Source organism: Palaemon carinicauda, chromosome 15, assembly GCF_036898095.1.
Source record: "Palaemon carinicauda isolate YSFRI2023 chromosome 15, ASM3689809v2, whole genome shotgun sequence".
NCBI lineage: Eukaryota > Metazoa > Arthropoda > Malacostraca > Decapoda > Palaemonidae > Palaemon > Palaemon carinicauda.
This window is the reverse complement of record NC_090739.1, coordinates 38792732-38802731: the sequence shown is the minus strand read 5'-3', so window position 1 is coordinate 38802731 and position 10000 is coordinate 38792732. Positions and strand designations below refer to the sequence as shown.

At 33.9% G+C, this 10000-nt stretch overlaps 1 protein-coding gene across 4 annotated transcripts in view; it reads right to left on the bottom strand.

Annotated features, from left to right (window-relative positions):
• haf (leucine-rich repeat and fibronectin type-III domain-containing protein hattifattener) overlaps positions 1-10000 on the bottom strand; it is a 108343-nt gene that overhangs the window by 86841 nt on the left and 11502 nt on the right. The window lies entirely within an intron of this gene.

Sequence of the window (10000 nt, the reverse complement as noted above, 5' to 3'; positions counted from 1 at the left end):
TATTTACTTTTTGTTTTTGTGTGTGTGTTTGTGTCATGGGTGTATAATGACATTTGAAGTAATGTTCTCTCAATTAAGAAACTGTTATCTGATTACTGCAGTTTATTAATGAAATCCAATTTTTTTTCCTTGATATTCAAGATTATCTTATTCTATGATTAAGATATTGCCTAAAGGTTTTATATTCTCTATATGATTAAAATAAACAAGGAACAAGAAGCAACGGGGAACTAATAAAGCAATAGATTTTCCAGTTATTCACTCACGAAAATGTAATTTCTTAGCAAATTCTACTTTCTTAATTTATAAAAACACGATTGTGTTTCAACTTAAAAGCACTTCATTAGCATGGAAAGCATTGCGTAGTGTTTCACTAATTTTCTGAAAAAAAATTCTTATTTCACCTTTCATTTCCCTTGAATAAACTCTACCTTCGTTCCACTTTCACAACGCATCCAATAACCAAATCCAATCATGAATAGAATTTTATTACCATATTTTGCAAATGACTGTCCGTTATACGAAAATTGGCCACGATTTATAGAAATAGCCGAGTACAAATCCATATAGAACAGACATTTCATCCAATAAACTGACCTTTGATTAACCAACATGGTTCTCCGACCTTCTTCCTCGAAATCCTTTCAGACCAAAGGTCCCTCATGACTCCATTTAACGTCAATGGAAATCATTCGTCATACAAATCAGTGTATTGACTTGCGTAAGAGTTGGGTGTGTCCGACTGGCGACAAAACGTTAATTTGCACTTTAGTTCCAATACTGTCACGCTGCAATTGTTGCTCGGACAACGCCCCGAGAGTTTCGGGCGAGGAAATAAAAGGCGTCGTGATCTTCGAAAAAGAATCTCTAGAATGGGCCTTTGCTCTGTACTGGGAGACATGGCGAAAGTGAAATAAATCACTTAAAAGAAAAAAAAGTTTGTTTGGACAGGTATTTCCGCATAGATCGAGTGTTGTGAAAAACAGAAAGTTATTTGCTTAGGGTGGAAAGTACTTTACGAAATTAAGAGGGTCCTTTATTTGGTTTGATAATAATTCTAGTCTACCGGAGTATCTGTTGATTATATGACTATGTACTGATGCTTATAAAGATGTGCATATACTTTCAAAGAACCGCTGTTATTGGAAATTAAAGTTTATGATTGTGTTGGTAATTGCGTGGATCTCAATTATGAACTGTTATATGCATCGATAATTCAAAGAAACAAACTAACAAATAAATGTGTGTGTTTAACATTGAGTTATATCCTCAACAAGGGGGTGACTCTATAATAGAATAAGTCACTGCCAGAATCATTATAAACTGTTTGTGTGTAGTTGTGTCTGCATGCATATGCATTTATATATTATATTTTAGTTACTACTCAAATAACTTTGGGTGGTTTTAGTTTAAATTCTTCTCTATGCTTTCCAGGTTTATTCAGAAACCTAGCTGATGTCATCTAATGAGTTCTTGCAGAACAGTAAAGAACACATCAACTAGCTTTTACTACGCCAGATTTTCCCACGAGGAAAAACTGCATCAACGTTTGTGCCGTGGTAAGTATCATATATCATTCATGTATTCAATTTTAAGCATAATATTTAAGTGTCCTAATTCTTTTGTAGAAAACTCGACGTTTCCTGGATTTCATATTAAACTGAAGGAAATATTCGTCATATTTGCTTATGTTTCCTATTGATTCCTAAGTGTTTACAAAGTTTTATGTTTAAATTAGTAATAACCTCTCTCTCTCTCTCTCTCTCTCTCTCTCTCTCTCCTCTCTCTCTCTCTCTCTCTCTCTCTCTCTCTCTCTCTCCAAACTACACGCGCACCTTATGCTATCAGTACATTGACCAGCAGTAATAACAGTACAGTAAATGCACGTGAATTTCCTCCTTTAGCGTCTTTAACATCTAGACACCAATTTCTGTTGTAGACCGTGACTTTCTAAACGTCACTGAGTCTTGATATGTCTCACTTAATCTGGAAGTGTTTCCCTCAAAGCCATCCATCTTCTGTGCGAGGATTTTCACGGAACTTCCCTGAAGCGAAGCATTAACTTTAATTCTGGTCAAGGTGGTACATCATTTGACTCAGACTGACTTATTAAGCAGAGGGTGGATATGAATAGTATGTTGTGTACATGGTAGTTAGTCGACTGTAGCGAGTAAAAACCACGGTTGATATCATCATCATAGACTAACAAGAAATTGGAAGTTTAATACATATAGGAGTCGCACACATACACACACAGAGTATATATTTGTATATATATATATATATATATATATATATATATATATATATATATATATATATATATATGTATATATATATATAATATATATATATATATCTATAATATATATATATACACATATGTGTATAGTAAATATATATACATATATATATATATATATATATATATATATGTATATATATATATATATATATATATATATATATATATATATATATATATATATATATGTATGTATGTATGTATGTATGTATGTATATTCTTATAAAACAGGCTCCTGGAATACAGATTAATTATGTTCATGAACAGGTGTTCATGGCGTTACAAAACAAATTTTCGCAGCTCCACTTAAATGAATCGGATACAAGGAAACTGACACACTCCCAAGAACAATGCCTCCTATAATATTTATTCAGGGACAACGGCATAATCCCATCGGATTTATTCCATATTCTTGTATTATTTGAGGAAATATAATAATCAACCTATGATCATCTGAAACTTTTCTCTAAGAAAACCCGTTATTTATCAAAATAAGGAAAAGACATAGTAATTACTATTTTTTAGTGAGCGCCCACCTGTAGGTACACAATTCCAAAGTGAAACTAAGATTAGCCTGTCAACGGACCTCTCTTATGGAATCAAAATGCACAACCCGCCTCTAGGTTGAGAAGTAATAGCGTTTATTAAAGAATTAAATCCTTATTGAGATCAATTACAATCATCATCACTAATCATCGTCCTGTTCTATGCACATAATGTGTCTCACCCTCGGGAGCTTATGGTTGAGTCCCCAGTGGAAAGTTAGTAAGATCACGTCAATGTCTCTCCAGTACGTTTCCTCTCTTTCAGGTTTCTTCAGCTGCTTGTTCTAGAACAGATTCTCAACGACCCTATTTGCAAAACTAGTGGCTTCGAAAATATATCCCGCTATTATTCTATAATTAGCAACAGTTATAGGAACATTAAAAGAGAGAGAGAGAGAGAGAGAGAGAGAGAGAGAGAGGAGAGAGAGAGAGAGAGAGAGAGAGAGAGAGAGAGAGAAGAGGAGAGAGAAATATTCCCCAACAACTGTAATTTACAAGGAAGTAAAAATGCGTCTTCCCACTATAGATTTCTTTTATTTCTGATAGATTGAGAGAGTGATTAGTTTGAAGTTTTCTAGCATCCTGACTTATTTCTGATATTCATCTCGTTTAAACGACTACGACATTTCTAGCATAGTCAACTTTGTATAGCATAATCTTAACCCTCTTTCATTTAACTTACTCAAATCGAATATGCCTATTAAACCAAGTACAATGAAGTTCCACTCCAATTACAACTTAAATTCACGATTTAGTAAGCTTAATTAAGTACTGTAATCAACCATTTACGAGATCGTGCAAAGCTTAAACACTAAACAAAAGCTTCCACTAATTCAATGAGCGTTCAAGTCACGCTAGTAATGGGACACTATTGCAGCAGAATAGAACTGCTTCAAGTTAGCGCAGCCGTATGTAACTGAAGATTTATCCGTAACCTCGCGTAACCTTTACTATCCTCCTCCCTTTACTTAACTCTGGAACGTTTCCGGAGGCAATACTTAGCGGAGCCGACGCTGCTGAAACCGACCTTGAGGCGAAGCCTCTGAATTGGAACAAGGCTTTAGTCATGATCATTGCCACTGACGACCAGGTAACTGGTTCGAAATTCATTTGGGAGAAATGGTGAAATGTCACGTTTGATAAACAAGTTCATGGCTCGGCCCATTGTCCTAGATTGTAGTACGTTTGTTCGCACTTGGGTACTCGCCTGCTTGTTTACATGTTCTTACGATGGTTTTTACACATGGAAAAAAAATAGCTTTGTGTAAAGTAGAACGTTGTTCAAATCAAAATAAAGGAAGTGGTAATAGTCAACAATTCCAAGACGGTAAACAACTAGTGTGTAAAACATGATGCCTCCCATTTAATCAACCTTGGTATGATGAAAACTAATCCCATTCGTGACACATATACTCCTAGACATAATCTTGCAGAATTTGGCTCAGATTTTCTAATAAATTCAGAATTAATATCATAAAATGAACAAATGAAAACCTAAAGTAAAGAAAATAGAAGAAAAGAAAAAAAAAAGATGCCATGTTTTTCAAACCTTTGGGCATCAGAGATAAAATGAAAGTAACATTTATCGACTACGTGTTCCGAATTATATCTAATCAAGAGCCATCTAGGATATAATAGAGCTTAATTATTGTTTCCAGTTACTATCTTCACTAATAAAAGGTTCTTGTGATGGCATTCCGATTTACGTGATGCAATTAAAATCTACCATTTTTTTTTAATACAAGAAAATGTCCTTTGTGACAAGGATCACTGAACACACCGATTATCCAGATCCTTATGATCAACGATGCTTATTCGGATGAAATAATTTATTAGCTATCATATATATATATATTATATATATATATATATATATATATTATATATATATATAAATATATATATATATATATATGTGTGTGTGTGTGTGTGTGTGTGTGTGTGTGTGTGTGTTAATTATATTCCTTTTCCCTCGAAAATAAACAAATTCCCATATTCCAAATACAAAATTATCTTTTACTTGGAGGATATATTCTTTAATGTCAGTGAGCAGTTATTTTTTCTTTCCATGTTCCTTTCCTTCTTTCTCTGGATTTACCAATATAACTATAACACTGCTGTCAAATATATCATCATAAGTAGCACTGGGTAGTCACACGTGTCTGAATAGGATGCTGGAAACCATTCAGTTGAATGATGAACCTCGATGGAAACATTCCATCTCTCGGGGAGTCGAAACTTCAAAGGGATCTTTTCCACCGCAACTACACGGCGTGGAAGACACCTAATGGCTCATGAGTCATGACTCAGTGTCTGATGATCCTCTAAATTGGGACGAACATGAGATAAAGGGAGAGAAACTTCATTGCGTAACATCTTTGCAAGAGAGAGAGAGAGAGAGAGAGAGAGAGAGAGAGAGAGAGAGAGAGAGAGAGAGAGAGAGAGTGAGAGAGAGAGAGAGAGAGAGAGAGAGAGAGAGTGAGTGAGAGAGAGAGAGAGAGAGAGAGAGAGAGAGTTACAAGGATTTTGAATGTCTCAGAGACTCCATTTGCTCTTGGGTAGCGCGAGCTACTTTTTTTTAGAGAGTTTTTTAATCTTGTCCAACTTTAGCCTTGAATTAATTTACTGTGTTTCATGTATTTGCTATTTCATATGTAAAGAAATTACCATATTGAGTGGTGTTGCATCTTTTCAAATCCAGTTTGTATCCGTTACTCCTGGACTGATTTGCACTAAGCGTGAAAAGGTTGTTGTAGTCTACATTTGTTATTCCTTTAAAATTTTTGAATGGCTCTATTAACTGCCCCCTTAGTCGTAGAGAGAGAGAGAGAGAGAGAGAGAGAGAGAGAGAGAGAGAGGAGAGAGAGAGAGAGAGAGAGAGAGAGAGAGAGAGAATGTCCTTTGTATGATCTGTCCCTATTACAGATAAAAATATAAAAATGATAGGGATTGAATGCGTCTTTTATCAGACAAAGAGAGCGGTTGGAAACTAACAAAAAAAACATCTTTGCCATATAATTGAAGTGTTCGTGTCGATTAACTGACAGATGGTGTTACATGAGGGACAGATTTCATAGGTGATATCAAGAAACTTCTCTCTCTCTCTCTCTCTCTCTCTCTCTCCCTCTCTCTCTCTCTCTCTCTCTCTCTCTCTCTCTCTCTCTCTGTTCCAATCGAAAGCATGAAAGCACAAAACATGGTACTCGTTTATATTCATTATTCCCCATACATGCATCTTCAGAAGAAAACAGAAATGGTAAACCAAGCAAGGAATAACTATGAAATACTTTAAATAAAGAAATTCTTAATTCTACATGCTAGAATCATTAAACAAAATCAACATTATTTGGTTAGAGTAAATGAAACTTGGTGATGTTTAGTGATTATATGTATTTGTCCACTCATCCTCTGTCCATTTGTATGATATTTCTGAGAATTTCTCGATGATATCTGAGGGTACTGAGAATAAGAGCATTAACTGCTGTAAATGGTTCCGTTTAGAATTAAACTGTGGCAATTTGTCATCAAACATTCTAGCACTATTTGATAACGTGTTCGTGTAATAAATGTTATCTTTGCAATTTAGATGATATCTCTATTTCTCCGGCAAGAATTTCATTCACAAGACCTATCTTTTCACTATTTGACATTGCTCGATCATAATCTATTCTTCACATTAATAGCTTTTTATCAATTCAGTTTTGGATTGAATTAGTTCTGCAATAGTATCTCCTTCTTTTTTTTCTTTTTTTTATTGAGCCCATTATGCTTCTTACGCAGTTATGAGTCAATGCCACTATTTGCATACAAGAGGGAGCCTGACTGAGAGTTATACAAACGTCAATATTTTGATAATTCTTACATACTCTTCCCTCTAAAGGTACTAAATTTCGTCTTCATCACTTTAAGCAAGCAAAATAATGGCCACCTTATCTGAAATTCAGCAACACTGATGGCTAGTAAGACCGGATTGAATTGAAATCAATACAAATATAATTTTCAAATCCATCAATACAATTTACATAAATTTTGGATAGGCTCTATCGTCATCAAAGCTATTGACACTGGAAGAAGTATTTACTCCTGTGACCTTGAATATGTTGGAAATTTAAAGCTTACTTAACTACCGTAAACAGAGAAGTCTAAGTTCTATTGCTTGATAAAGTCATGTCGTATGAGGTATGGCATATGTAGATATTAATTGCGTACAATGCATACGTAAACACAAATTTATACGTTTAATCAAAAAATAATAACCAACCAATAATTTTATTCAAGTTATCATTATTAGAATTGATATTTGAAACATTACGAAGCATTAAATTACAAAGGAAGATTCAACAGAATACATTATGTGAAAATTAGAAAAATTGATCCATAAATAAATCAATAAATTCAGTCACTAATTTAAAGCACAAGTGCCACAACTTTCATTAATATTATAAACATCAATGTCAGTGAGCGTACCAAGATGGCTATTTCACTCTTTTACAATAAACGAATTGGCATACCAAAGGGCATTGACAGTTTTGCATCATGGGACTGCATTCGAAAACGGATACTAACTTGAGTTTTAACTTAAAAGACATAGGCACTAAAGGTGATAGCAGAAGTTTCCAAATTGATTAAACTTTATGGAAGATGACCAAATTATGTATGTATATATATATATATATATATATATATATATATATATATATATATATATATATATATATATATATATATAGATAGATAGATAGATAGATATATAGAAATATTTATATAGATATATATATATATACACACACACACTATATATATATATATATATATATATATATTATATATATATATATCTAACCCACCACTTGAAAGTCATCTGTCTAAGAGATAAAGATATTTGGATGCTGTTGGAATTCATGTTTAAGAATGATGCATTTATTTGGGGAAAAGACAAAACATGTTTTGGTACGAGATGTTTATGATGAGCGGAAACCTTATCAGTTATAATTCTTATATCATTTACTAAATTTCTCACTGGATATCTAATAGTATCTAATTCATTACCAGTTTTATGTTATTATGATTTGGAATGACCTCACATGTGTTCAATTATTCATTTAAGAGAAAGTGCTCTCGTGTTGGATCTTATTTAATGATGTATTATATGTCGTATAAATTATCGAATGAAACTCTAAATATAGATCTGCTTCTATTACATTTGTCACTTACCCTTCTTGACCTTTCATTAACAACGAATCCCATTACTTGACCACACCCTTCCTCTGGCCCTAAGTGCCAACGTTAAATATAGCCTCTCCCAGAGGGCAGGAATTTTCATTCCACCCGACCCAAAAGAAAGATGCTAAAATGGCATATTTTTCTTATAACATTTTCATTCCAATAGAACACATCCCATTTGATGTTCAGCAAACCCTTCAATTGCCTTTTGGCTCCCTTTAATTAGAGTTTAGTCACACCACCTGTTTTTACGTCCCAGTAAGCTCAACAATGTTGCTATTGTTATGTTTGGATTAATTTAATGACTACTTTTTTTCGGCCACATATCGAAGGTCAGCCACACCTTATTGTTAATAGAAGTTGCAAGGTTGCCTTTTCCTTTTCAGATTGCAAAAAGTGGATGGAATGAGAGGGGCGATGGGCACTATGACAGCAACATAAAAGCTGGACCCCTCAATAACTTCTCATAATAATGCCCCCTTTTTGTAATATTTTCAAAGAAATGACATGCTGACATGCACCTCTCTCTCTCTCTCTCTCTCTCTCTCTCTCTCTCTCTCTCTCTCTCTCTCTCAAAGCAGTGTTATTCTCTCACATATGACCCAAAGATCATGTGCTTTGTTCAAATTGGAAAAATTTTATCATTACACTCATAGCTACGACATAGAGGTATAATCAAACAGATATGTGAGAACAAATCAGGTCATGTCCTGCTAGTTATTAATATGTAAAACATTCTTATAAGCCTAGAGCCTAACCATCGTCTTTCTTTTAAGACAAATTACTGGTAATACTAGTTTCAATGCAAAATGAGGATTGGCTAAAGCCTCACTACTATAGAATATTACTTATAAAGGTTTTGTAAATATAATTTCTTAAATACGGCATTAACTTGTTCATTCCACTGACATCCGTTGAGAGCGATAAAATAACAGTATCTTCTATACTTATCTGCATGCACGGGCACATGCATTTGCAAACGTGTGTTTGAATACAGACTCATTCTACCATTACTGTTTAACAATTCGAGATGATAAAGTGAAATTCATTGCGCAATTGTGCATATATTTCATGTTTATGAGATGTCTACACGAAATAGGTCAAACCCATTAAAACAAAGGGGTGCTTCAATCATTAACTGTTCCTTCTTCTCTCTCTCTCTCTCTCTCTCTCTCTCTCTCTCTCTCTCTCTCTCTCTCTCTCTCTCTCTCTCTCTCTCTCTCAAGCAACGCCCATTCCGCACTGAGTGTAGGAGTTATCAGATAACAGGATCTTCCTCTTTTTTCTTTTAATCTGAGGTGCATGACAATAAGACCTCATGACTTACTAGCACACAGAGACAATCGCCATCTGCGCAAGGTAACTAAGGCATTCAAGTGATTGTCTCGTCAAATTATTTGTATCTTTGAATTTATCGTCAAAACACTTGAATTTGTGTGTTAACTTTACCTAACATACTTATTTAATTTATTAAGGATTTTTTATTTTATTACCATTTTTCCTCGTGTTCATTCAGCTCCCTATCTTTATCTTTTTCTCCATTCATGAAATTATGGTCCCTCTGATCTATTTATCAATCAATAAACACAAACATACACAAGCATACCGTTAATTCTAACAGCCTTGCCTTCATCATGAGGCTCAATAATACACTGATTTTGGAATGATCTTCCTAATCAGGTAGTTAAATTGGTGGATCTTACTTACAGCGTATGTCCTAATGTTGAACATACTGACTTGAGTCTCTTCATATTTCATATATGATAGATCTCTTTTAACGTTATTACTGATATTAATTATCTAATATTCATTATTCGTTACTTCACATATAGGTTATTGATCTAATAATTTCATTTCCTCACTGGGATATTTTTCCTTGGGATTGTAGCATTTATTTTTTACAACTAGGATTGTAGCTTAGCTAATT